Source organism: Salminus brasiliensis, chromosome 21 (genome assembly GCF_030463535.1).
Source record: "Salminus brasiliensis chromosome 21, fSalBra1.hap2, whole genome shotgun sequence".
Classification (NCBI taxonomy): Eukaryota; Metazoa; Chordata; class Actinopteri; order Characiformes; family Bryconidae; genus Salminus; species Salminus brasiliensis.
The window spans coordinates 23,182,663-23,209,661 of NC_132898.1; the positions used below are offsets into that span (position 1 = coordinate 23,182,663).

Sequence of the window (26,999 nt, forward strand, 5' to 3'; positions counted from 1 at the left end):
TTAGTTCTACACTGGAGCGACAAAGCTAATGTAGCTGAAGTAATGGAACCAATTAGCATGGTGCTAACTGCAGGCCTATATCCTCACACACTCTAATGTGTAATGGAGGCCATCAAGTATGGAGGGCTGGGTCCATTCTTGGCTTTGTAGGCCATCGTCAGGGTTTGGAATCTAGCTAAAGTAATGGATCTAGTTAGCATGGTGCTGGCTGCAGGCCTAAATCATCACACACTCCTGTTCAGTAATCTGTAAAAGGCTTGCTTCTGTGGTTTCTGACACTGTATGACCCACTGTTATCTAAAAACATGGACAAAAACACAGACGAAATTCAGTCTTCAAGATGCTGCTACTGTTTTTAGCGAACAAAGCCGAGCCTAATCTTGCCCCCATGGCCAACCTCATCATATTATTTCTAGAACTGTGCGAGGCAGCGTTCAGAAATGTGAGATTATACAGGAGCACACACTTTAACACACTTTAAAGGTTTATTTCAGTGAATTTTATGGCAATACATTTAACCTCACAATAATCATATCAGGCAGGTCTTGTGGGGTGTTCCCGGTATGCAGTGTTCAGTACCTACGAAAAAATATTCCAAGAAAGAACAACCCGGTAAACCGCCGTCTGGGTCACAAGTGGCCAAGGCTCACTGGCTCACAACATGTGTAGTACATACCTCGACAGGTCAGAGCTTTTTCGGCAGAATGAGGGAGACCCTAAGTCAGTAAATTAATGAAGAACACATTCACTTTTGTAATAATGATGTGGGGTCAGTGCAGTGGTCATTAAAACTGGTGTAACGTAGAGGACACTGTAACTCCACCAGGAGAGGCCTGAACAGGGACGTGCTTCATCACAGAGAAGAGTAATTAGTGTAATTTTGTAGCTGTAATGAGAAAAGTGCTGCAGAGTGTTCAGATTTAATTAGACAACCCGGCTAACATAACTGTACATGATATTTGTGGCGTTTGGGCCAAAAAGTAGCTGGATAATCACAGGCCTAATATTGAGTAGGTCCCCCTCATTCCGCCGAAAAAGCTCTGACCTGTCAAGGCATGGACTACACACAACCCCTGCAGCAGATCCTTTAAGTCCTAAGGGTTGTGAGGTGGGGTCTTTATTAGCATCAATCAGTCTTTAAATCGGGTGATGAATTAAAGAGTAGCCCCCCAGTATCACTTGAGATATGAATGTTAGGGGGTCAATAATCTGCGCCTAGAGGCGGGGCATAGTAAGATTGCCTATTCACTATTCAACTGGTGCGCAAATCTTTAAAACAAACAACGCAATGGATTATGGGTACATTTAGTGTACACTGTTTGTAAACTACTTATTGTGGTGCATTATGGGATTGTTACAGTGCACTGAAAATATGGCACTGTGTTTTGGACACCAGTACAGAATGGCGGAACCCCATTAGTAGTTCACTATATAGAGAATAGGGCACAGTTTTGTACACAGCTAGAGAGTTTTCTGCTTCGTTCGTTGCTACAGCTACCAGTGGGAGTGTCAACACTTAGAAGGTCGCCGCCCACCACTGTGTAATAGTGAGTAAAATCCTCACTATTTCATTATCAGTAGAGGTGGAGTTACAGACGCTTGAAGTTTCAGCCTCTAGGGGGCGCACTAGTCAGACTTGGAACAGTAAAAATGTCATTTATCAACATAAAAGTTTTTGGTTTGTGCAAACCACTAGTTTTTACAAAATGCTACAAGAGGTATGTCTATAATAAAAAACAATATTTCAAGTCGACTGAAGATACATTAAAGCAGCGTTATGTAAGATTTGGTGATTTTTGCTTCTGGGCTCCCCCTACAGTTGGGAAGTGTAATGCACGTTTACTTCACTGGACAGCTGTATGCATGCATTTGTTGGCAAGCTGAGATATAGAGACGCGGCATCTGAAGGTAAATAAGTATGCGGTTAAGCGCGTAGAGTAATAATACAGGATTTTACACTAATATGACGCGAGTTACATTGAGCTTTATGCAGTTCTGGAGAGAGGTTCTCATGCAACTCCACCAAACCTGGCGTTCCAGCCCGGAGTGGCAATGACAGAGACGCCAGTCACCCTGTCACAGTCAGTGGAGCATCAGCATGGTTCTGAAGCTGCTGTTGTGAAGTACAGCATGTACTGAATGCTGGTTTACATTACAGTTTGTAGAAATACAGGTCATTTACAAAAGAGCAAAACTAAACAGAAAGCAGGAATAACAGAAACACAAGTCACTACATGTACTTTACACACACACACACGCACACACACACACACACACTTAGTCTCAGAAATAATATATGTATATATGACACAGAGCGAGATCCTCACACTCTAAGGGGACCGCTCTCTGTCCCATAAGCAGATTTCTGAAAGTTTCAAGATTGAAATAGTGAAATATTTATCTGTTTGGTGGCAGTGAGTGTGTAAGAGAGTGTGTGTAAGTGTGTGTGTGTGTGTGTGTGTATGTATGTGTGTGTGTGTGTATGTGTGTGACAAAGCACACTCAGGGCAGGAGATCTTCCTGCAGAACAGCAGCAGCTGGAACAGCACACATGCTCCTGACCTTAGAACCACTGTGAATACAATATGAGGAGTATATGAAATGCCAAAGCAACGGATCTGTCTAATGTCTAGTCGTGCATACACTGATTTACAGTGTACTCGTATATACACTGATTTACAGTGTACTTGTATATTTACATTTACATTTATGGCATTTAGCAGACGCTCTTATCCAGAGCGACTTACAAGGTTACTCGTATTACAGAGGTGGCCCAGTGTAGTGTTAGGAGTCTTGCCCAGGGACTCTTATTGGTGTAGCGCAGCATAGTCACCCAGACCGGGAATCGAACCCTGGTCTCCCACATGGTGTTGTTGTAACTCAATGGCAGGTGGTGGTGTTATCTGTTGCACCACACCAACCACATATGTGTATATGCACTGATTTGCAGTGTACTCATATATACACTGATTTACAGTGTACTCATATATACACTGATTTACAGTGTAGAGTATATAATTTTTTTATTCACAGTGTGCTCGCATATGCACTGATTTACAGTGTAGAGTATATAATTTTTTTTATTCACAGTGTGCTTGCATATGCACTGATTTACAGTGAAGAGTATATAAATATTTTTATTTACAGTGTACTCGCATATGCACTGATTTACAGTGTAATCGTACATACACTGATTTACAGTGTACTCATATACTGATTTACAGTGTAGAGTATATACATTTTATTATTTACAGTGTACTCGCATATGCAATGATTTACAGTGCAATCATACATACACTGATTTACAGTGTAATTGTATATACACTGATTTACAGTGTACTCATATATACACTGATTTACAGTGTACTCGTATATGTACACTGATTTACAGTGTACTTGTATATATACTGATTTACAGTGTACTTGTATACCAAGATTTATGGTGTACTCGTATACCAAGATTTACAGTGTACTCGTATATTTACTGATTTACAGTGTACTTGTATATATACTGATTTACAGTGTACTCGTATATACACTGATTTACAGTGTACTTGTATACCAAGATTTATGGTGTACTCCTATACCAAGATTTACAGTGTACTTGTATATGCACTAATTTGCAGTGTACTCATATATACACTGATTTACAGTGAGGAGTGTATACATTTTTTTATTCACAGTGTGCTCACATATGCACTGATTTACAGTGTACTCATATATACACTAATTTACAGTGTACTCATATATACACTTTTTATTTACAGTGTACTTGCATATGCACTGATTTACAGTGTAATCATACATACACTGATTTACAGTGTACTCGTATATATACTGATTTACAGTGTACTTGTATATACTGATTTACAGTGTACTCGTATACCAAGAGTTACAGTGTACTTGTTTATATACTGATTTACAGTGTAATTATATATGCACTGATTTACAGTGTACTCATATATACACTGATTTACAGTGTACTCATATATACAGTGATTTACAGTGTACTCATATATACACTTTTTTATTTACAGTGTACTCATATATGCACTGATTTACAGTGTAGAGTATATATACAGTGTACTCTTGCTTGATTTAATTGTTACATGTGTTACTTTGTATATTACATTGTACGCTATTAAGCTTGCAACTCGTGTTATATATTAAATATTTATTATAAAATGTCATATTATTTATGTATATTATAATTTAATATGATAGATTTTAAATGTTAAAAAGTTAACAGTGTATATGATGTAGAGGATTAGTTTAGTGATGACCTGTTTCCATTAACAGGTTCCCTTTGTGATGCAGCTCTGTTGTGCTGGTTTGTCTGAAGTAATCAGGTCCTGTCATCACCTCACACCCACCGGACAACCTCATGGTCAGAACAGCCTTGGCCTAGTGGACCAGGTGTGAAGGACATAACTGTCTGGTGATAATTGACACTGGAATGCCTTCAGGTATTCTGATGAAACAACTTCTACTCTGCACCAACAAGGAAAAAGACCATTACAGCAGATCACTCTCAACTCACTGTAATCACTCTCATCATGCTGCAATCACTCTTATCTCACTCTATTCACTCTTATTACACAGTAATCACTCTCATCCCACTGTAATCACACTGTCATTTTCAACTCTTATTCTGATCACTCTTATTATACTGTAATCACTCTTATCTAACTGTAATATTCTAATCTCTCTGTAATGCTCTGATCACACTAATACTCTCATCTCATTCTAATCACTCTCATTACGCTGTAATCACTCTAATCACACTGTGATCACTTATCACACTGTAATCACTCTTATCTCACTGTAATCACTCTTATCTCACTGTAATCACTCTTATTACACTACTCACTCTCATCACTCTGCTGTCACTCTGATCTCAGTCTAATACTCTTATCACACTGTGCTACTCTCATCTCACTCTAATCACTCTTATCACACTGTAGTGAGGCACACTGATGAGGCAAACATCCACCAGCTCACCTGCAAATACACACACACACACACACACACACACATACACAAACACATGTACAATCACACAACATTAGGAGTGTAAATCTGTGACCTCAATTCAAGCCAGCTGAAACCATTCAGTGCATCAGGAAATCTCTCATTTCCATCACAGTCTACTATTCATTCATTCCAAACAAACACTCCGTAGCGTGAGAACGTGGGAATGATGAGTGATGGCGACAGAATCACACTCACTGTAATCACTCTTATTACACTACTCACTCTCATCACTCTGCTGTCACTCTGATCTCAGTCTAATACTCTTATCACACTGTGCTACTCTCATCTCACTCTAATCACTCTTATCACACTGTAGTCACCTTTTCCCCCACTCTAATCACTCTCATCTTTCTATAATACTCTGATCACACTGCAATACTCTTGTAATCAGTCTCATCATGCTGTAATCACTCTAATCACACTGATCATTCTGATCTTACTCTAATCACTCTCATTGCACTGTAATCACTCTTATCTTACTCTAATAGTCTCACCTCATTCAAATCACTCTCATCACACTGTAATACTCTCATCTCACTTTATTCACTCTCATTGTGCTGTAATAACTCTAATCACGCTGTGATCACTCTCATCACCCTTTAATCACTCTCATCACACTGTGATCAGTCTTATCACTGTGATGACTCTCATCACACTTTAGTCACTTTCATTACACTGATCACACTCATCACACTGATCATTCTTATCTCACTCTAATTACTATCATTGTACTGTTATCACTTTCATCACACTTGAATCACTCATCACACTGTGATCACTCTCATCACACTTTAATCCCTCTCATTACACTGATCACTCTCATCACACTCGAATTACTCTTATTACACTGTAATACTGTTATCTCACTGTATTCACTTCTATTATACTATAATCCCTTTTATCACTCTTATCACTTTAATCACACTTGAATACTCATATATATATATATATATATATATATATATATATATATATATATATATATATATATATATATATATATATATATATATATATTCTCATCACTCTAACCACTCTCCTCACTCTAATCACTCTTGTTTTACTGTAATACTTACAGAACAAATCTTTTCTCTCTGTCTCTATTCCCTCTTCTCTTCCATCCTTTCCTCTCTCTGTTTCAGGCTTTCATTATGTGTGTGTGTGTGAAAGTGTGAAAGTGTGTGAGGTTAAAAACAGTGACCTGGCTCTCAGCAGTGTGTCCGTCCTTCTTCTACCCTCTAAAACACACACACACACACACACACACATTCTTCAGTATCTTCTCCAGACTCTTCTTTTAGCTTGTATAAAAGAGATTTGTCTGTTGTCAGATTAATTAACTGGCCAGTTTCAGGTTTGGGATCACCTCAGTCTTCTGGTTCGGGTTGTCCAGGATTACATAAAATAAGAAAATAAATAATCAAATGAACAGGAATAAACAAACAAACAAATAAATTAATAGATCACTGAAAGTGGTCAGATGGCCTACATGTTCTTACCTAAATATGTTTACAGAGGGGACCAGATATTTCAGAGTTTTGCTGTGTTATGGGCTTTGCTACTTGTTTAAACCACATCTTAGCCCAGGGTATCTCAGCCCCTCTTATTTTTAAATAAAATAAGACAATTAAAAGCATAAAACAGGCCTAGATTTGCTGGCACACCACACACAGGACTCTTATTGTGTCCCGGGCAGTTCTCAGTGGTCATTATAAACAAAGCAGAGCAGATAAATGCTGCTGGACGTTCAGTAGATGATTAACTCCAGAATGATGAAATATGCAAATACTGTATCTTTACTGTTTGTTTGATCCAGCCCTGTTTGTTTATTGGTATTTTGCCTCTGTTCCTCTCTGTATGTGTTTTTTCAGGCTGGGAAAGTTCTCCAGCCAAAAACGTGCAGGAAAAGACAGAACAAGGTCAGTCGCCATGGAGACCGCATCCATCCACACAGCCCAGGAGAGAGAAAGTGCTGATGAGGCAAACACCCACCAGCTCACCTGCAAATACACACACACACACACACACACACATACACAAACACATGTACAATCACACAACATTAGGAGTGTAAATCTGTGACCTCAATTCAAGCCAGCTGAAACCATTCAGTGCATCAGGAAATCTCTCATTTCCATCACAGTCTACTATTCATTCATTCCAAACAAACACTCCGTAGCGTGAGAACGTGGGAATGATGAGTGATGGCGACAGAATCACACTCACGCAGAAACGGATTTCCTCTATTTTATCCATCTGCTGGGAAAAGCGCCCGGCCGCAGTGCTAAACAGCAGCGGAATGGTGGGATACGCCAAACGACTCATCTTTCAGATCCCTAAAGGCTAAAGCAATGAAATAAACCTCCCTCAGGGCTTTCACAGCGTAGGGATAATCTCCTGCATATCCAGAGACAGCTGATAAAATTCATACATCCACTGAACTACTGTGTTCCACTGTGCTTTTCACGCTCTGTTAGACCAGTCGTCATGTGACATTGATTTGACCTTCCGGCTTTAGGAAATGCTCTGGACACTGAGACGGAAGCAACCCAATCACAGTTCTATTGTGAATGTCTAAACTGTGTACGGCAAGTCAAGGTTTATTGTGTTATATGAACATTTGTACAATGTTCAACAGGAGGCTCAGGTAATCACTCTACATCACTCTAGCACCAGTATACAGAACTAAATATACAGAACTAAATATACTGAATATACTTAATATATAGAACTAAATACACAGAACTAGACTATTGAATCCAAAACTAATATATATATATATGCTATAGTTTGAACTCAAGAACTATTTTAGTTTGCACTGTAACTGGGCCCAGCAGGTCCAGACCATAGTTCCCATATCAGTGCATCCCACATATATCTCAGTTTAGTGTATAGAGTAGCCACACTCAGTTAAATAATAATTAAACTTCATCAATCCTAATCAATCAACATCAATACTAATATATAAATATATATATATATCATCTTGCACATCTTTGGAAAAATATCATGATATGGAATTTTCTCATTATCACCCAGCGCTGTAAGCCTCAGTGAAACACACCCCCTTCTAAAGGTCTTCTTATTAAGAAAAATATATTGAAAATATTTCAAGAGCCTCTTTTGTTTAACTGGCATAATGTGAATCTGGCAGTGGTTCTTTATAAAGATAATTTGTGTTTAGTATAACTTGTTATTTTTAGTCTATTTAAACTAGCTGGGGTTTTTCTTCAGTAAATAGTGAAGCACTTTTGTAAGTCACTCTGGATAAAAGTGTCTGCTAAATGCCGTAAATGTAAATGTAATAATTTAATGAGAATGGATATGCTAGAAATGCTTGTATAAAGTTGACATTTTGGAGATACAAGGTTTAGGTACAATGTAAAAACTGAGAAATGGCCACATATTGGATTCCAGGTCAAAATGAATGTTCAGTACAGTTATAAATCTAATTAATAGACACTGATTTAGCTTTTATTCTCTCAGTATTGAAGATATAAAAGTCTCAGCAGGGCTTAATTAAGAATATTTGGCACTTTTGTCATTTTAAATTCCTTTTTAAAAAGCCCTGGGTACTTAAAAATGCCACATTGCTCTCTGCTTTCAAAGGTTTCATTAAAACCAAGACCTTATTCCTTATTTCGACGACTGGCGAATAATTCCACAGCAATTAAAAGAAAAGGTCTTTTAAAGGTCAAAGCTTCATTTTCTGCTCCCTGTTTTATACTCGTCTTCTTTCACCCCCTTCTCACTAATAATGAGCTCTGAACATCAAATAAGAACAAAAGCACCCCTGTAAAAATGATCTCACAACAAACCCAGTCATTATCGTAAACTTGAGCTTTCCATCATTCAGCTTACAGCAGTTTAGCCCCCCATTCAGCCTGTAGCAGTTTAGCCCCACCCATTCAGCCTGTAGCAGTTTAACCCCACCCATTCAGCCTGTAGCAGTTTAACCCCACCCATTCAGCCTACAGCAGTTTAGCTGCTCCCATTCAGCCTATAGCAGTTTAACCCCACCCATTCAGCTTACAGCAGTTTAGCCCCACCCATTCAGCCTGTAGCAATTTAGCCATCCTATTCAGCCTATGGCAGTTTAGCCACTCCCATTCAGCCTATAGCAGTTTAACCCCACCCATTCAGCCTGTAGCAGTTTAGCTGATCCTATTCAGCCTGTAGCAGGTTAACCCCACCCATTCAGCCTGTAGCAGTTTAGCCACTCCCACACAGCCTATAGTAGTTTAACCCCACCCATTCAGCCTGTAGCAGTTTAACCACTCCCATTTAGCCTATAGCAGTTTAGCCACTCCCATTCAGCCTATAGCAGTTTAGCACCTCCCATTCAGCCTATAGCAGTTTAGCACCTCCCATTCAGCCTATAGCAGTTTAGCCACTCCCATTCAGCCTATAGCAGTTTAGCACCTCCCATTCAGCCTATAGCAGTTTAGCCCCACCCATTCAGCCTATAGCAGTTTAGCCACTCCCATTCAGCCTGTAGCAGTTTAGGCACACCTTTTCAGTCTACAGCAGTTTAGCCCCGCCATTCTACTTATATACGTTTAGCTTTGACATAATGGATGCTGTAGTAGCTGTAGTAGTTTGCAACTTTTTATATGAGTGTATTTGTGTGAATCGCTGTAGCTTTGTCAGGGTAGATGTTCAGGCCCTGAGGTTGAAGAAGGTGCAGCAGTATGAGTGTTGATGCTCTGAGCTACGGGTCTGATTATTCCCTCTAACCTGCAGCACAGTTTCACCACAATTTACAGCAGAGTTCCCGTCAGTCCCCTCCGCTCAGGCCCGCAGTGCTGGCTGTACTGTGTTTGTTATGGAGTGTAATTTGGCCTTGTGGCCAGGTACCTCCTTGCGGGCCCAGGTGAACACCTGCCATCTGTTTGGCTTCTGGATGGACATAACTGTACAGAGCCATTTTTCACAGGCAGTAGCAGTATTGTGGGTGTTGGGCATTGGAGATTTGCATATCCAAACTTATCAGATTCATACAGGAGTAAAATCACTCCAGTATTATTCTGTTTTTGATTATTACGTAAATGTATTTTTTTCCATCAGATTGACTATTTTACAAAAATTAATTATTTAGAATTATGTTAATAATAAATCTGAACTGAAGGATTCAACATGCTAACCTACAGTGCTTTCTATTTATTTTTTATTATTTATTCTATATATATATATATGCTATAATCTATCATCCTTTCCGTGAAATTAAAGCACATTTCTCAGTTATGAAGCAAAAACGTAAGCAACAGTTTTAGCCGTTTGGTTCCATTTACTCGCACTTCTTTTGCCCTCTAGCGCTTTTATCGCGCAGTGCAGCGCCCCTGTTACAGTAAGATGAATAAGAAGTGGGCGTGTCTCTCAGCAAACCCGGCTCCGAGTTGCATCCAATCACAATGCGAAATGCAAACGAAGATGCTAATTTAGACGCGTTCCACGCCTCGTACGCGGCAGGGCTGGACAGCGCGAGCCGGGGCTCCGCGAGCTCACCCACTCATTCATTCACTCTGGCGTGGATGAGCACAATGTCATAGCACGGCTGACGCGCGCGAGGAGCCACGTAACGCGCACGTATCGCCTTACTGCAGCGTTACAAACGGGACTCCGCAGCGCATGACCGGCTCGCTTGACTAAAGTAACCGGACGCCCATTAATTCCTGCTTTTTTTTTATTGCAATTTTGGGACCGTAGGAGAGCATGCCAGCTGCACGCGCGTGAATCATCACCTCCAGTTTGGTGCACCGGACCGGTAAGGTGCATCTGTTACTCATGCACGTGAACACAATTTACCGTACATTTATTTAGTCGTGCAACACGTTGCACCCTGAATTGGGAGCTGCTGATTGTCTTGCAGCATGGCATTGCGTGCAGCTATCTGCACAAGCGTGACCCAAGTTCGCGTAGGGAGCGAAATGCATGCACGTAAGGAGCACGAAATGCACGTGCAAGGTCCCTGAAGCGTTGGAGTTGTTGTGTGTTGCATACAGATTCTCGTGCAAGCTCGCGCATCCAAAGGGGGCATTGACTTATGCAACTTTTTGTCTGCGTATCTTTACAGTCATTTCTAAGAGCCCGTGCAATCGTGCGCGCAGAGTGCAGCCCTGATTACAATATGTTGTTTCCAGCTGCGTAAAGGTCCTTTACGCACGCGCTGCTGCTGCTGAATGAATGAACCAGAGAGCTGGAGTGCTGGAGAAAGGCTGCACTGGGGGGCTACTACACCTCTGAGTGGGAGTGAGGGCTGTCTGGCGTGTGTTTGAGTGCCTTTCGCTGAGTCAGACAGTCAGTCCGTGTATTTATGAGATTCTGCATTGATTCCGATGTGTGCATCATCTCAGTTCTGCCAGCATGAGGTAAACCTGCTGGAGAGGTTTTATTCATGTGGAAATGAAGCACACATTTGCATGAATGCATTGTTTTTCTCATCATAAACAAATTAAACAGTGACCATGTCCACCACACACACACACACACACACACACACACACACACACACACACCATGTACAATAAACACTAGGGGGGCAGTGTTCTGTAGATTTGTGCTGCCTTGTCAATATGTCCTACCAGAGTGTCTATTCACAGGTACAGCTGCCTAAATAACTCTGTAGGTATAAGGTATCTTCTGACTGGCTGAAAGCAGCGTATCAGAACAGTCCCCTGGCAGCAGTGCAGGTAGGGTGTTTGAATTTTAGAAGCATATGTCCAAACCAAGAACCATCAGGGACCGTTATTTGTTTATTCGTAGAGTGATTGTGGTAATGCATGTGACGATTTTAAATGGGTTAAGGATAATGATGATGATGATGATGATGATGTCATTATGGTAAGTTCTGTGACGAGGAAATTAGGGTAATAGTGGTGATGATGGTTGAGAAGATGATGATGGTGATGCCAACTCTAATGCCGATGTGAAATGATGATGTGACAGTGTTGATAGTGGTGGTGATGATGTGGTAAAAATGACGGTGGTGTGGTGATAGTGATAGTGATGGTAATGATATAGTGATGATGATTATGATGATGTATGATGATGATGTAGTGATGTAGTAATAATAATGTGGTGAAAGTAATGGTGACCATGGTGATGTTGATTGGGATTACTGGTGATGGTGATTCTGGTGATATGATGATGATCATTATGATTGTGATGTGCACTTGATGAAAATAGTGATGAGTGATGAATATGGTGGTGATGAGAAAAGTGATAGTGATAAGCAAAAGGATGATGATGATGATGATGTTGAAGATGGTGATGATGGAGTGTCAGGTTAAGCTGACCCCGATGGCAGGTCATTTCACGAAATGAGTAAAAGCAGAACATACCTGCCTGTTAAGCAGTGTGATTGTGTGTGTGAGAGTGTGTGTGTGTGTGTGTGTATGATGTCTGGATGTGTAGCTGAAGAGAGCTCTGATAGCCCTCTGATTACACACTTTTACCCTCCCAGCAAAATTACCATCAATTTTCCCACTGTTAGAGGGTCTGTCTGCCTGTCTGTTGGTGGGTTTATGACTCAGAGAAGGAAAATGACCAAAGTCGTGAATCCCGCCCCCCCCTTTCTCCTGCTGCCCCCCAGGCCCCGCCCCCTGCCTTTGTCTGCCTCCGTTTAGACGTCTCATCATCGCACATGGGCAAGATCACTGACCCATTTTCCCTGCGAGCACAAATGTCAACCGTTGCATCATCTACAGCCCGCTACACTGACCACCCTCCCCCATCTGCCCCAGACTCCACCAACTGCCCCCTTTTGCCCTACCTCTCTAAACTGCTGCACTATTCTCCGCTAACTAAGACAAATGCCAATACTATAGCTAACTGCTCTGCCGTCCTTCCTTAAATGCCCAATACACCAACTACCCCACAGTACTCCTCCCCCAATTCACCAAAATACATCCACTGCTATACCATTCTCACCCAGCACTACCCCTACTGCTCCACCATCCTTCCTCAGACTTCCCCCTTTCTTACCAATGGCCCATACTACACCCATGCTCCTCCAGTCTTTCCAAAATGGCCCAAGCTACACCCAGTGCTACTCAATTCTCCACCAAGTTCTCCAAACTACACCACCTCCTCACCATTGGTATCTGAGAGTGAGGTTGAGCAGCTGGTGCCGTAAGTTAGCTAGCAGATTAGATGGGTTAGCTAGCAGCTAACACCCGTTTAGAGGATAAAGCCTCACATATGAAAACACAAAGTCAAGGGAATGGTCTTAGGACTGTTATGTAGTAGACTGGTTCATTCAGATTTGCTTGCTCTCCCTTTTAATTGAATGTAACATGTTGTTTACATGCAACTTATTAACTACAGTGGGCTTATTTTTTTCTCACCTGTTTTGTTGTGGAGTGTGACATCACCAATCAGTGAGATTGCATTGATTCGCCCGATTCGCCGTGGCATCCTAATTTTGCGATACCGTCAATATTGTTAAATATCGTGGTTTTACCATTATACCGACCAACCATAACTACAAAGCATGATCTATCGCAATACCCGGGTATCGATACTTTCTTACACCCTTACTCTCCATTGAGCAGCTGAATTCCGGAGCTGTCAGCTGAGCGGTCTGTAGTTTGTTTGTGTTTTGATGTGATGCTCAGACTGGACGTTAGCAGTGCAGGCACTCTGAAGGAGTTATGGGGTGATGTAGGTCTGTAGCTCAGCGCTGGCTTCCTTCTGGGGTGAGCCGTCAGCCTGCATCACAGATCCAATAGTTAATGGGTTAGGTCACGCTGTCATTTTTACATTATTACAAGGTCATGACTGTGTTTTTTGTGCACTGAGGCTCTGAAGATCCTCCTCTCACCAATGGATCAAAACCAGGAGCCTGTAGAGCTGTCTGAGCTACGCTAAAGCTAATGCTAACCCTGTGCTTGTGTCTGAAAGAGCCTGAACTCCTCTTGCCTGTCTGCTTCTGTCTGTCAATTTAACCACCATCTTCCCTCTTCCTCTGGCTTATCTGTGTGTGTGTGTGTGTGTGTGTGTCGGTCACAGAGGAGAGGAGATAAAGGTGCACTTTTGGCCCTCAGTGGAAGATAACACACACACACAGCCCCTCTGAACACATAGAGAAGAAAAGCAATTACTACGCGAACAGACAGAGAGAGAGAGAGAGAGAGAGAGAGAAGAGGACGAGGTGAGAGTCCAGCAGCTAAATGCTGAGAGTCCACTCACAGTTCGGAGTGTGATAAGAGTGCTTATTGTGTGAGTTAAGATGAAAGTGTTCACAATGGGATGTGCGAGTGCGAGTGTGTGACCTAGGGTTAGTGTTCTGAGTGTGGGTTGTCAGTGAGAGTGTCTTAAAGTGTGAGTTACGGTCAGGTGTTTAGAATGTGAGCAGGGTCAGATTGTGAATTGTGATCAGGGTGTTCAGAGTGAACGTTGTGGTCAGAGTGGGCATTGCAGTCAAGGTGTTCAGAGTGGGCATTGCAGTCAGAGTGGGCATTGCAGTCAGAGTGTTTAGAGTGAACATTGTGGTCAGAGTGGGCATTGCAGTCAGGGTGTTCAGAGTGGGCATTGCAGTCAGAGTGGGCATTGCAGTCAGAGTGTTTAGAGTGAACATTGTGGTCAGAGTGGGCATTGCAGTCAGGGTGTTCAGGGTGAACATTGTGGTCAGAGTGCTCAGAGTGGGCATTGCAGTCAGGGTGTTCAGGGTGAACATTGTGGTCAGAGTGCTCAGAGTGGGCATTGCAGTCAGGGTGTTCAGAGTGAACGTTGTGGTCAGAGTGTTCAGAGTGGGCATTGCAGTCAGAGTGTTCAGAGTGAACATTGTGGTCAGAGTGGGCATTGAGGTCAGGGTGTTCAGAGTGGGCATTGCAGTCAGGGTGTTCAGAAGGAACGCTGTGGTCAGGGTGGGCATTGCAGTCAGGGTGTTCAGAGTGGGCATTGCAGTCAGAGTGTTCAGAGTGGGCATTGCAGTCAGAGTGTTCAGAGTGAACGTTGTGGTCAGGGTGTTCAGAGTGGGCATTGCAGTCAGAGTGTTCAGAGTGAACGTTGCGGTCAGAGTGTTCAGAGTGAACATTGTGGTCAGGGTGGGCATTGCAGTCAGGATGTTCAGAGTGAACATTGTGGTCAGAGTGTTCAGAGGGGTCATTGCAATCAGGGTGTTCAGAGTGAACATTGCATGTGAATGTTGATAATACCGCGGGTTTTGATCAGAGTGTGAGCTGGGGTCCGAGTGTGTGGAGTGTGAGTTGTGTTCAGACTGTCTTGTGTGTGAGAGTGTCAGAGTGTGTGTTTTGTTTAGAGATATTGAGAGTGTGAACTGTGCTCAGGTAAACGGATCAGTTGTGATCATAGTGTTGAGAGTGTTAAAAATGTAAGCCGGGGTCGGAGTGTATAATGAGTGACCTGCGATTGGAGTGTTCAGAGGGAGCTTTGCAGTCAGAGTGTTCAGAGTAATGTGTGAGTTGTTGTCAGAGTGTTCAGTGTGTGAGCTGTGGTAAGAGTGTTCAGTGTGTGAGCTGGACAGTGTTCAGAGTGATCTCACTGTTGAAACAGAGCGAAAGAAACAAGAGATCAAAGGAAATTGAGGATCAAAGTGAAGTCCACAACGGGTCAGCTGATCCGAAAATGATCTACAAAGTTGGACAAAACTGTGACACACACACACGCACACACACACGCGCACTCCAGACAGCACGGGAGCTGAGCACCCTCACACTGATGAACTGTGACTGCTCACACGCTGGAGCCCTGAGGAGAAGTGTGTGTGTGTGTGTGTGTGTGTGTGTGTGTGTGTGTGTGTGTGTGTGGACAAAAGCAGTAGTTGGTCAAGAGACATTCCGTCTCGAAAAACAGTAGTAGGCATATCCTGCACCCCTCCCTCCCCATCTGACCTCACCCCCACCTCACCCCACCCGACCCAGCGTACTCTCTGGTGCTGTAATCAGTGTATTGTTAGCAGGGTGGGCGGCGGCTCTGTAGCGTAAATGTCAGGGTGATATTTCACTCAGTGTTCTCCAGCCTATAGGCAGAACATCGTTGAAGGTCAGGAGACTTAATGATGGAATTGGGAGAGGTGGACCACGTCTCCGGCAGGAACTGATTTAATACATCTTCTGTTGTTCCTTCAGCTGGAGTCAGAGTCTAATCTGGAAGACGTTTCACTTCTGCTCAGCCTCGACCTTCTGTACAAGAAGATCGTCTTTGAAATCCCTAATGAAAAACTGTAGCTCTGCCTCAGTGTATATCACAATACCTACATTTAGAGTGTTATTAATATTCACCCTAATAAGAGACTGTAGCTCCACCTCAGTGTATATCACAATACCTACATTTAGAGTGTTATTAATATTCACTCTAATGAGAGACTGTAGCTCCACCTCAGTGTATATTACAATACCTACATTTAGAGTGTTATTAATATTCACACTAATGAGACCGTAGCTCCACCACCTCAGTGTATATCACAATACCTACATTTAGAGTGTTATTAATATTCACACTAATGAGACCGTAGCTCCACCTCCTCAGTGTATATCACAATACCTACATTTAGAGCGTGTACGCAATATTAACCATAATGAAAGGGTCTGTGTACCAGAGGTCGATGATTTCCTGCTCCTGGACGGTTCAGCGACCTGGAAAGCTGAAGACCTTCACAGACAGATGGGTTTGAAGTGTGTAGCTCAAGAAAACAGGAACAGATTTCCTACGCCTTCTGCTTCCCTGAGTTTCTGCAAACTGGCTCAGAGCTGGCTCGGAGCACTCTGTACAGAGCTTCAGTTCGGTTCAGTTCTGTTTGGTTTGGTCTGGATTGGTTCTGTGTTTTCTTCGATTGAGTTCAATTGGATTCGGTTGGCTTCAGTTCAGATTAGCTCTGTTTAGTTCAGTTCAGGTTCAGTTTGGTTCAGTTCACTAGTTTAGTTTGGCTTGGCTTGGCTTGGCTCCGTTCAGTCTGGTTCAGGCTAATTCTCTGCTCACACTGTGGCTTTATTCAGTACGAGAGAGAGAGAGAGAGAGAGAGAGAGAGAGAAAGAGAGAGAGAGACGGAGAAGTATGTGTTTAGAGGTGGAGAGGAAGTGCTGACAGATCCTCTATAGCTCTGCAAGCAGATGGCACTGTTGGCACAACCTCATCTATCCACACACACACACATGCAAATGTTGACACAAGCATGACAACACACAACCATCTACACATATGTTCACACACCACACAGTTACTCACATGCATGAAAGGAAAGAGAGAGAGAGAGAGAGAGAGAGAGAGAGCGCAAGAGAGGATGAGTCTGTGTTTGCTGTGCTCATGAGGAGCAGTTCAGTATTTGTTCTACAGATTAAAGGTAAAATCTCATCTTCTGCTGAGGATTACACCTCTCTCTCTCTCTCTCTCTCTCTCTCATATATTGTATTTGCTGTGCTGTAAAGCTCTGGAAGAAGAGACAGACTGTAATACACTACAGGAAGCGTAGGGGGAGCTCTATAATGCTCTATAATGATCACATGATCCGCACACTCATTCTGATAGACTGTAATACACTACAGGAAGAGTAGGGGGCGCTCTATAATGATCACATGATCCGCACACTCATTCTGACAGACTGTAATACACTACAGGAAGCGTAGGGGGCGCTCTATAATGCTCTATAATGATCACATGATCCACACACTCATTCTGACAGACTGTAATACAGTACAGGAAGCGTAGGGGGCACTCTATAATGATCACATGATCCGCACACTCATTCTGATAGACTGTAATACACTACAGGAAGCGTAGGGGGCGCTCTATAATGCTCTATAATGATCACATGATCCGCACATTCATTCTGATAGACTGTAATACACTACAGGAAGCATAGGGGGTGCCCTATAATGCTCTATAATGATCACATGATCCACACACTCATTCTGACAGACTGTAATACACTACAGGAAGTGTCTATCTGTGTATCTGCCACTCCCTCTGGTTTTTGGCGCTGATGCTGATTGGCTGTGCCAGTTTCCCTACTCTCTGGCCCTCTCTTTCCCCTGAGGCCAGATGGTGCGTTTCTGGACCTGTAGAGTCTGGAGCCAGAAGATCTACATGTGCACTATGAGAGAGGGAGAGAGAGGGAGAGAGAGGGAGAGAGGGAGAGAGAGGGAGAGAGAGGGAGAGAGAGGGAGAGAGAGGGAGAGAGAGAGAGAAAAAACTACCCTGCATCCCAAATTACAGTTTTAAATTCCCTGTTTGAAGTCTTTGATGTTTCTGAATTAATATTTGTGTGTTTTCACTTAAATATGTCTGAATGACATCATCTCTGAACCACTGAGCAGAAACTCATCATGTGGTCATCTCAGATTCACGGGTTCAGAGCTCTCAACAATATCAAATAATCTGAAGGATCTTTTGTAAATTTTATTAGATTTTTCACCCATTTTCTTCTCAGATCTGGACTGCCAATTACCCAACCTGAACACCCCCCCCCCAATCACATGCAACGCTCCCAACTCTAGTGAAGGCAGACCAACACACCCCCTCTGAGGAGTGTGCAGTCATGCTCTTGTTTTTTTCGAACTTGGAATTTGTTGTCTTCATACTAAAATATAAATAGATTTGAATTTGGGATAAAAGGAGGATTATTTGGGAATTTTGGTGTCACATTCTTGGAATTTTTTTCTACTTGTGATCATTTTTGTGATACATTTAAATTAGTTGATGTATTTTAAATGTAAACTTAATGAACCAAATTCATTCACTGGTTCAAACGTCTGAATCCAAAAATGATGATCCCAACTGCTAACAGAGCTTTCTTGGAATTCCTTTATCAATCACTTTGGTTCTTTGACATCAAGAGTCATTAAGGTTCTTTAGAGTCCTAAAGAATAAGATGCGAAGGAAGTTCTCAAAGAAGGAATTCTAGGAATTTCCAAACTATGAGCATATTTTTGGAACGTAACCTTGATGAATGATTTGGATTCACTGTTTCCAAAGAGAAGGGTGTGAAGAAAGTTCTTAAAATGCAGAAAGAAGGAATTCTTGGAATTTGGTGTCATGTTTTCTGAATGTAAACTGATTCTGAGAATCCTGACATGCTTCAAATTGGGAAAAAAATCTTGGAATTTGGGATAAGGAATTTCCTTGGAATTTCCGGAATCCTCACAGCAGTAAAAGGAATATATTAAGTCCTGTAGTTTGTTGCTTTGCGAGTGAGAGTGTGTTCCTCATTAAAACACCATGCCGTGTTGGCGTTTCTGCTGTGGTTGGAATCTTATCATACGGATGAGGAGTCCCCTCCCCGAGAGCCGTACGGAATAAAGGCATTTGCTGTAAATGTCAAAGCAGATCGTTTGCAAATGAAAGCTCGAGCTCGGAACGTGCAATCTGGAGGTTTGATCACCAGCTGTCTGCTCTCGCTTAATTGCTACACGGTTGAGATTCATATATGCAGGGAGGGCGAGCTTTGATCGCGCGCGCGTGTGTGTGTGTGTGTGTGTGTGTGTGTGTGTGTGTATGTTTTAGAGAGAGTGAGAGAAAGGAGAGACAGGCTGAAGGTAAGAGAAGGACTTGGGGGTGAGCGAGTGACTGAGAGTGACAGTTGTTCACCTGCCGTTTGATCTCGCCGCTCAGTCTGCTGCATGTTAAAGGACCTAAAGGAGACCGCTGTTGTCCGTGCCTTCTATCCCCTCAGTGTTTCTTCTATCCATCAGTGTTTCTTTTTTGTTTGTTTTTCTCTAAGAGCCAGGGAGAAGGTTCTCCTGGAGATCAGGTAATCAGAGTCTGGTTCTAGATATATCAGATCTACACCATCTTTGACTATAGGAGACTGGAGCTGTTCCAGACTTGAAGCTCTACTACACATTGCGTTCTAGAACCATGATATATGATTATGTGAACGTCTAGAACATAATTATGCTCTTGAAGTTTACAACAGAATCCTGCATTGTGATTCTAGAACCAAAGTCTGCTCTCTGGCTCTAAAGCAAAATCCTGCTCTCTGGTTCTAGGACAGAATCCTGATATCTGATTATAGTATAGAACCCAGCTCTATGGTTCTAAAACAGCCTGCTCTCTGGTTCTAGGACAGAATCCTGATATCTGATTATAGGATAGAACCCAGCTCTATGGTTCTAAAACAGTCCTGCTCTCTGGTTCTAGGACAGAGTTCCACTCTCTGGTTCTAGTACACATTCTTATTCCCTGGTTTTGGAACAGAATCCTGCTCTGTTGGTATAAGAAAGCACTGTTCTCTCTATCTAGAGCCATTTAAAAATCTTGTCATCTGTACAAGGTTAAGATGGTTGATCACTGATCCCGAATTCAGTTGATCATACAAGGTGTCAGTTGATCTACAACACGGTCATGATCTCTGGTTCTAGGACAAAAAAACTGCTATCCAGTACTTGGACTGAATTTTTCTTTGCGGTTCTGGAACAGGATGTTCTGGAAGTCCAGCTGAGCAGTGGAGTGACGTGATTTTATTCTTTATTATAGTAATTATTAATAACTACAAAAATGTATAATCATATTCTGTGGTTCTAGAACAGATTCCTGCTCTCTGGAACAATACAGAGTCCTGAACCAATAAGAGCTGAAATCTGTTCCTGTCCTGGAGGAAACAAGGGGAGGAGAGGAAGTGAACACACACACACACACACACTGTCATATGCTCAAAGACACGTACAAATACTTGTATAACACTCACACACACATGTGCAAACACACTCTCTCACTCCAGGCTGTGGAAGGAGCTTAATTGAATGTGTGTGTGTGTGTGTGTGTGTGTGTGTGTGTGTAATGAACAGCTGTTGTTTTTAAGTTGACTAATCCACTCATAGTAAAATCTTAAGCTGAAATTCCACAGAGGCACAGACCCCCCCCCAACACCACCACCACCATCCACCCACCCACTGTCTCCAGGAGCTTCTCTCCAGTGTGGAGAATCTGCAGGAGCTGCATGCAGTGGAATCTGAGCACTGGTTTTAAGCCCACCTTGATGTTTTGGGTTTATATCCCTCAGTGTTTTAGGTTTAAAGCTCCCTCTCAGTGTTGTAGGTTTAACCCCCCCCCCAGTGTTTTAGGTTTAAAGCTCCTCCCTCTTTGTGTTTTAGGCTTACATCCCTCAGTGTTTTAGTTTTAAAGCCACCCTCAAGGTTTTAGGGTTAAGGCTCCCTCTTAATGTTTTAGTCTTAAATCCCTCAATGTTTTAGGTTTAAAGCCCCCATCAGTCTTTCTGGCTTAAATCTCTGTGTTTTAGGTTTTAACTCCCCCTCAAGGTTTTAGGCTCAAATCCCTCAGTGATGTAGGTTTAAAGCCCCCTAAAGATTTTAGGGTCAAAGCTCTCTCTCTCTCTGTGTTTTAGATTTAAAGCTCCCTCTCTGTGTTTTAGGCTTAAATCCCTCAGTGATGTAAGTTTAAAGCCCCCCTCAAGGTTTTATGTTTAAAGCTCCCTCTCTGTGTTTTAGGTTTAAAGCTCCTTCTCTGTGTTTTAGGTTTAAAGCTCCCTCTCTGTGTTTTAGGTTTAAAGCTCCTTCTCTGTGTTTTATGTTTAAAGCTCCTTCTCTGTGTTTTAGGTTTAAAGCTCCTTCTCTGTGTTTTAGGTTTAAAGCTCCTTCTCTGTGTTTTAGGTTTAAAGCTCCCTCTCTGTGTTTTAGGTTTAAAGCTCCTTCTCTGTGTTTTAGGTTTAAAGCTCCCTCTCTGTGTTTTAGGTTTAAAGCTCCCTCTCTGTGTTTTACATTTAAAGCCCCCATCAGTGTTTCAGGCTTAAATCTCTCAGTGGTTTAGGTTTGAAGCCCCCCTCAGCAAGGCTGGGCAATAATCACCCTGACTTTAGTTCGTTTCCCTTTTTTCTTTTAAATCACGTTATTCTTACAGCACAGCGCTGTTGGTTATGTGGGAAGTCTCAGGCCTTTTTTTACCCCTGTCCTATATATGTACAGGCTTTCTCACATACACATACAGCAGATTGAGTGTGTGTGTGTGTGTGTGTGAGCCCCTGCAGCTCTGTAGATGGGGCTGATAGAGCAGGCGGATCACTTTGAGCTGAATAAAGAACATTCCGTTTCATTAAAGATGACATTCATCCAAAAGCCACACTTTAATAACCACAGCCTTCTGGGGGCCATCGCTTCTCTCCATCCATTCTCTCCTCTCTCGCCCTCTCTCTCTCTCTCTCTCACTCACTCTCTCATTCCATCAAACTCTCTTTCCCCCTCTTGTTTCTCCTCTCTCTCTAGATCCTCTCTCTCTCCCTCTCATTGAGGGTTGGATGCTTTATTGCCACAAGGTTATTGGGAATGTTCTCTGGTTCCCTCAGAAGAACATAAACAACAAGGACACTGCAATGAAACCATCCATGCTCTGGCTCCGCCCACCAGTGCATTCCTTCATAGCGATGGTTGTGAGGCGGAGGGTGTTTTTCATTTCAAATAGCTGTTTATTTTGAATGTGTGTCAAATCTTCAAACGTGGGTGAAGAAGCTAAACGGAGGAAACCCAAGGTTGGCGGGATGTCTGTCGAATGTTTGTATGAAAAGCTGTTTGTTAAGGAATCTTCATCTTGACGATTTCTGAAGGCAGTGTATACGTGTCCTTCGCTGCCTTACGCTGCCTTAACATGATCCTTTGGGTTAGCACCGGCTTGTCTCAAGAGAAAAAGCAACATGGCGGAAGCAAGCATCACTCTGTCTACCTTCTTCTTTCGAGGGGGCCAATTACCCACTCCCCACCCATGTGAATTTCCCCTCTATCACTAGCAATGCTTCCAACACTAGGAGGGTGCAGACATGCGACACATGCAAAGCCAGCCACCGCCTCTTTTCTTACTGCTGCTGATGCAGCATTGTGAGGAAAGCATGGCTCCCCAGCTCCGACGCCTGAGTTGACCAATATCGCACTGGGAGTAATGTGGGGAGGAAGCACAAGGCCAATCATGCTCTCGGCCTCTCGGCTGCTGATGGCAAGATTTGATTTCTGAGGAGACGTTGTCAGTATGGTAGCTGAATGTTGGTATTTTATGTCTGTATTTAAATTAGTTTCGCCACCAGCTGACAGTAGTTGTCGGTATCCTGGCAACTGCGTGACGTATTGCTGCCTTTGAAGTGGTTCTCAAATGGGATTCAGTTGTAGGTGCCTTCATCACAATGCTCCCTTTTAAGGTACTGACTTATGAGACAGCACAGGCAGCAAGGTAGCAGCCTTCTGCTTCGGACACAGCCAATGAGAGATGCTAAGCTAATGTTGCTAACAAAGACTTGTCTCATGTCTTAGTAAATAAACACTCCAAACCATTTATGTGCTTCACAGTGCAGATCATAAATGTGAAATTCTTATAAAAAGTTTCTTATAATGGGAAATATTTAATATACTGGGTAAATGTACAATATCTGCCAATAGAACATGATGATTTCTTATTATACAGTGATTTAAAATGAGGGACGTTTGTAGAATGAGAGTAAATAGTCAGTACAACAGTGTACAACCATGAGCCAAAACATTATGAACATTATGCTGTTGGTCCCCCAATTATCAAGACAGCTCTGACCGGTCAAGGCATGGGCTCCACAGGTCCTCTAAAGGTGTCCTGTCAGATCTGGCACCAAGAAGTTAGCAGTAGATCCTGTAATTCCTGTACTTTTAGAGGTGGAGCCCTGTGGATTGGGTTTGTTTTACCCTTTTACAATGTCAACAAAAAGTTCCAGAACAAAAATACTCATAATAATAATAATAATAATAATAATATCAATACTGTTTTAATCTGGATCAAGAGAATCTGAACTGGCAGTGTAAACGCCCCCAAAAAAGTTCCTAAAATTCTCTTATACTACCTCTTCCTGTCTCTCTGTAGGTTCTAGTGTCACCCTGAGGCCTTACCCAACCCCCCCTCCACCTCTTTTCCACCGTGTGCGTTAGTCTGACCCACTTCTGTCTGCGTCTGCGCTGTAAACACATCCACTAATTGCCTTCATTTATTCATTGGGAAGTCAAGTGCAGTCGGGCTGCGTTCACGGGCCACTCATGTGGAAGCCGGACACTCTTGCCCCATCCTCCACGCTAATGCACCCATGCTAACACACAGCAGCCCCCGAGACAACCACAGAGTATATATGAGTGTGTGTGTGTGTGTGTGTGTGTGTGTGTGTGTTCCATCTCATGTGACCCATCTGTGGTTTTTAGTGACATGCTTGTTAGCATTTAGACGTAATTAAGATGAAAACCACTCTTCAATCCTACAGTAAAAGTGAGTGATGCATTGAGAACACACTCCTAACACACTCTCTCTCTCACACACACACACACACACAAATACACACACATGTATACACACACAGAGCACTTAGTGTCTGGTCTGATTCAGACTGAAGCAGATGTTGGTGTGCGAGTTGTAAAAGCGCTGTGGTTTATTGCCACTACAGTAAGTGAGCTGGTTTACAGTGAGAGCTCTAACTGAGAGGTTGTGCTGTAGTTGGCTGTGAGATTGTGCTGTGGTTGAATGTGAGGCTGTGCTGTGGTTGGTTGTAAGGTTGTGCTGTAATGTGCTGTAGTTGGTTGGTTGTGAGGTCGTGGTGTGGTTGGATGTGAGATTGTGCTGTAGTTGGCTGTGAGGTTGTGCTGTAGTTAGTTGTGAGGTTGAGCTGTGGTTGATTGTGAGGCTGTGCTGTAGTTAGTTGTGAGGTTAAGTTGTGGTTGGTTGTAAGGTTGTGCTGTAATGTGCTGTAGTTGGTTGGTTGCGAGGTCGTGGTGTGGTTGGCTGTGAGATTGTGCTGTAGTTGGCTGTGAGGTTGTGCTGTAGTTGGTTGTGGGGTTGAGCTGTGGTTGAATGTGAGGCTGTGCTGTGGTTGAATGTGAGGCTGTGCTGTAGTTGGTTGTGAGGCTGTGCTGTGGTTGAACGTAAGGCTGTGCTGTGGTTGGTTGTGAGGTTGTGCTGTAGTTGGCTGTAAGGTTGAGCTGTGGTTGGTTGTAAGGTTGTGCTGTAATGTGTTGGTTGGTTGTGAGGTTGTGGTGTGGTTGGTTTTGAGGTTGTGCTGTAGTTGATTGTGAGGTTGTGCTGTGGTTGGTTGTGGGGCTCTGCTGTAGCTGGCTGTGCTGTGGTTGCCTGAACTGTAGTTGGTTGTGCTATGGTTGGTTGAGAGGTTGTGTTGTAATGTGCTGTAGTTGGTTGTGCTGGGATTGGCAGTGAGCTTGAGCTGTAGTTGGTTATGCTATGGCTGACTGTAAGGTTTAGCTATATTTGACTGTGAGGTTGAGCCGTAGTTGTCTAAGGTTGAGCTGTGGTTGGCTGTGAGGTTGAGCTGTGGTTGGCTGTGAGGTTGAGCTGTGGTTGGCTGTGAGGTTGAGCTGTGGTTGGTTACGAGGTTGAGCTGTAGTTGGTTGTGAAGTTAAGCTGTAGTTGGCTGTGAGGTTGAGCTGTGGTTGTATGCCAGGTTGTGCTGTTGTTGGTTGTGAGGTTAAGCTGTAATTGGCTGTGAGGTTGTGCTGTGGTTGATTGACAGGTTGTGCTGTAGTTGGTTGTGAGAGCCTATCCACAGCAACAGAGTTAACATAGCTCAGTTCTGTGGATAGCAGCAGTGAAGCGTTTAGAGCCTGGCCGATATAAATTTTTTCTGATCATACTCATGTTGGATGATTTACTTCCGCCTCTTCGTATCATCTCTAAGGTATTGGTAGGAGCACCATCAGTGCAAGTTTACACCCCTGTAGCCCACACTTAGCAATGGGCACGCTGACCTTAGGGTCAGAGCTTTTCTCTGGATATAATACAGCTGTGTGTGAACACCTGCAATGCTTTATCAAAGCAGCTGCACTCACGCATTAGTAGAGCTGTCTGGATACTTTTGGACACATAGTCCCTTTGTTCCCGAGCCTCTCAGAACACTCATGCGGTTCTCCCTGCAGGCCTTAAGCTCCATTAGACCTCCAGTGCATTAGCATTGGCGTGCTCAGTTTAGCGTACGCATGTCATTATTTGATTGAACTGCTATGCGTTCGCGTTTTAAGGATTGGGGCAGGGCTGTCCTCAGGCCACATGCTCACTCAATCATAACACACAGTGTGTATTTACCACACACTGGCATTGTGTACGGCCCACGGGGGTCATAACTCAGAGCGTTAGTGTTTTATAAGGCTGCAGTGATGCAGATACAGCAGTCTGCCTGAGCGCTTTAGTGTCCACTCTCTTCTGTCTGACCGTTGGAGCTCAGCAGTGTATTTACAGCGTCCACTTTATTCAGCGCAGATTCATCCATAAAATATCAAGACTGAGGCTCCAGAGAGGCGCAGTTATCAGGAGGTCATGAGTTCGATCCCCACTGATGCCACAGCCATCCGTAATTGAGAAACCCAGAAAGCATAACTGTCCTCACTCTCTCTGGGCGGGTAGGACGGCCCCTCATCACTTATTAATAATAATAATTAGTGCGTCACCATTCCCCAGAATATTTTTTGGCACCAACATTTAGACAACAATATTAGCATAAAACATTAGCCACCTATGACACCATAGTAGCCACTTAGCAACACCATAGCAACCACCTGGGATACCATAGCAACCATTTAGCAAGCACCTAGCAACACCATAACTACCACCCAGGAACCACTCTGCAATAGTAAATCAACCACCTAGAATACCATAGCAACCTCTTAAAAGCACTATTGCAACACCTAGCAACTGCTTAGCAGCACCATAACAACACGTTTACAGTGTTGTAACGTGTTAGTTAGTAATTCTTACCGTGAATAAATCGTGATAGAAACCCCGAACTAAAGGGGTTCTGGTGGGGGCTCGAAGGCGGTTCTTTGATTTGTGACAGTGCTAGAACACTTTACTGGTACTGAATAAAAACCTCTTTAAGAAGGTTCTATTAAGAACCAGGAACCTTGTGTTTTGAAGAAGCATTCAGTATGTTCAATTTACGCATCCAGATGGTTCTACAGTTGTCGCGGTTCTATATCAAGTCTTTGCCTTTACTACAGAACCCTCTTTTTGTAGTTTCAGTGCTAAAACCAGAAATGCGCTAAAACCAGTGCTAA

The 26,999-nt window shown here is 42.9% G+C and overlaps 1 protein-coding gene across 2 annotated transcripts in view; it reads left to right on the plus strand.

The window, feature by feature from the left end:
• Positions 1-10,572: 10,572 nt before the first annotated feature.
• The window catches only part of LOC140542625 (plexin-A2-like), a 98,898-nt gene continuing 82,471 nt past the window's right edge, over positions 10,573-26,999 (plus strand). For both annotated transcript variants that reach the window (XR_011978148.1, XM_072665424.1), the window contains exon 1: positions 10,573-10,798. The gene's annotated coding sequence lies outside the window, so the exon portion shown is untranslated. The remainder of the gene's footprint in view (positions 10,799-26,999) is intronic.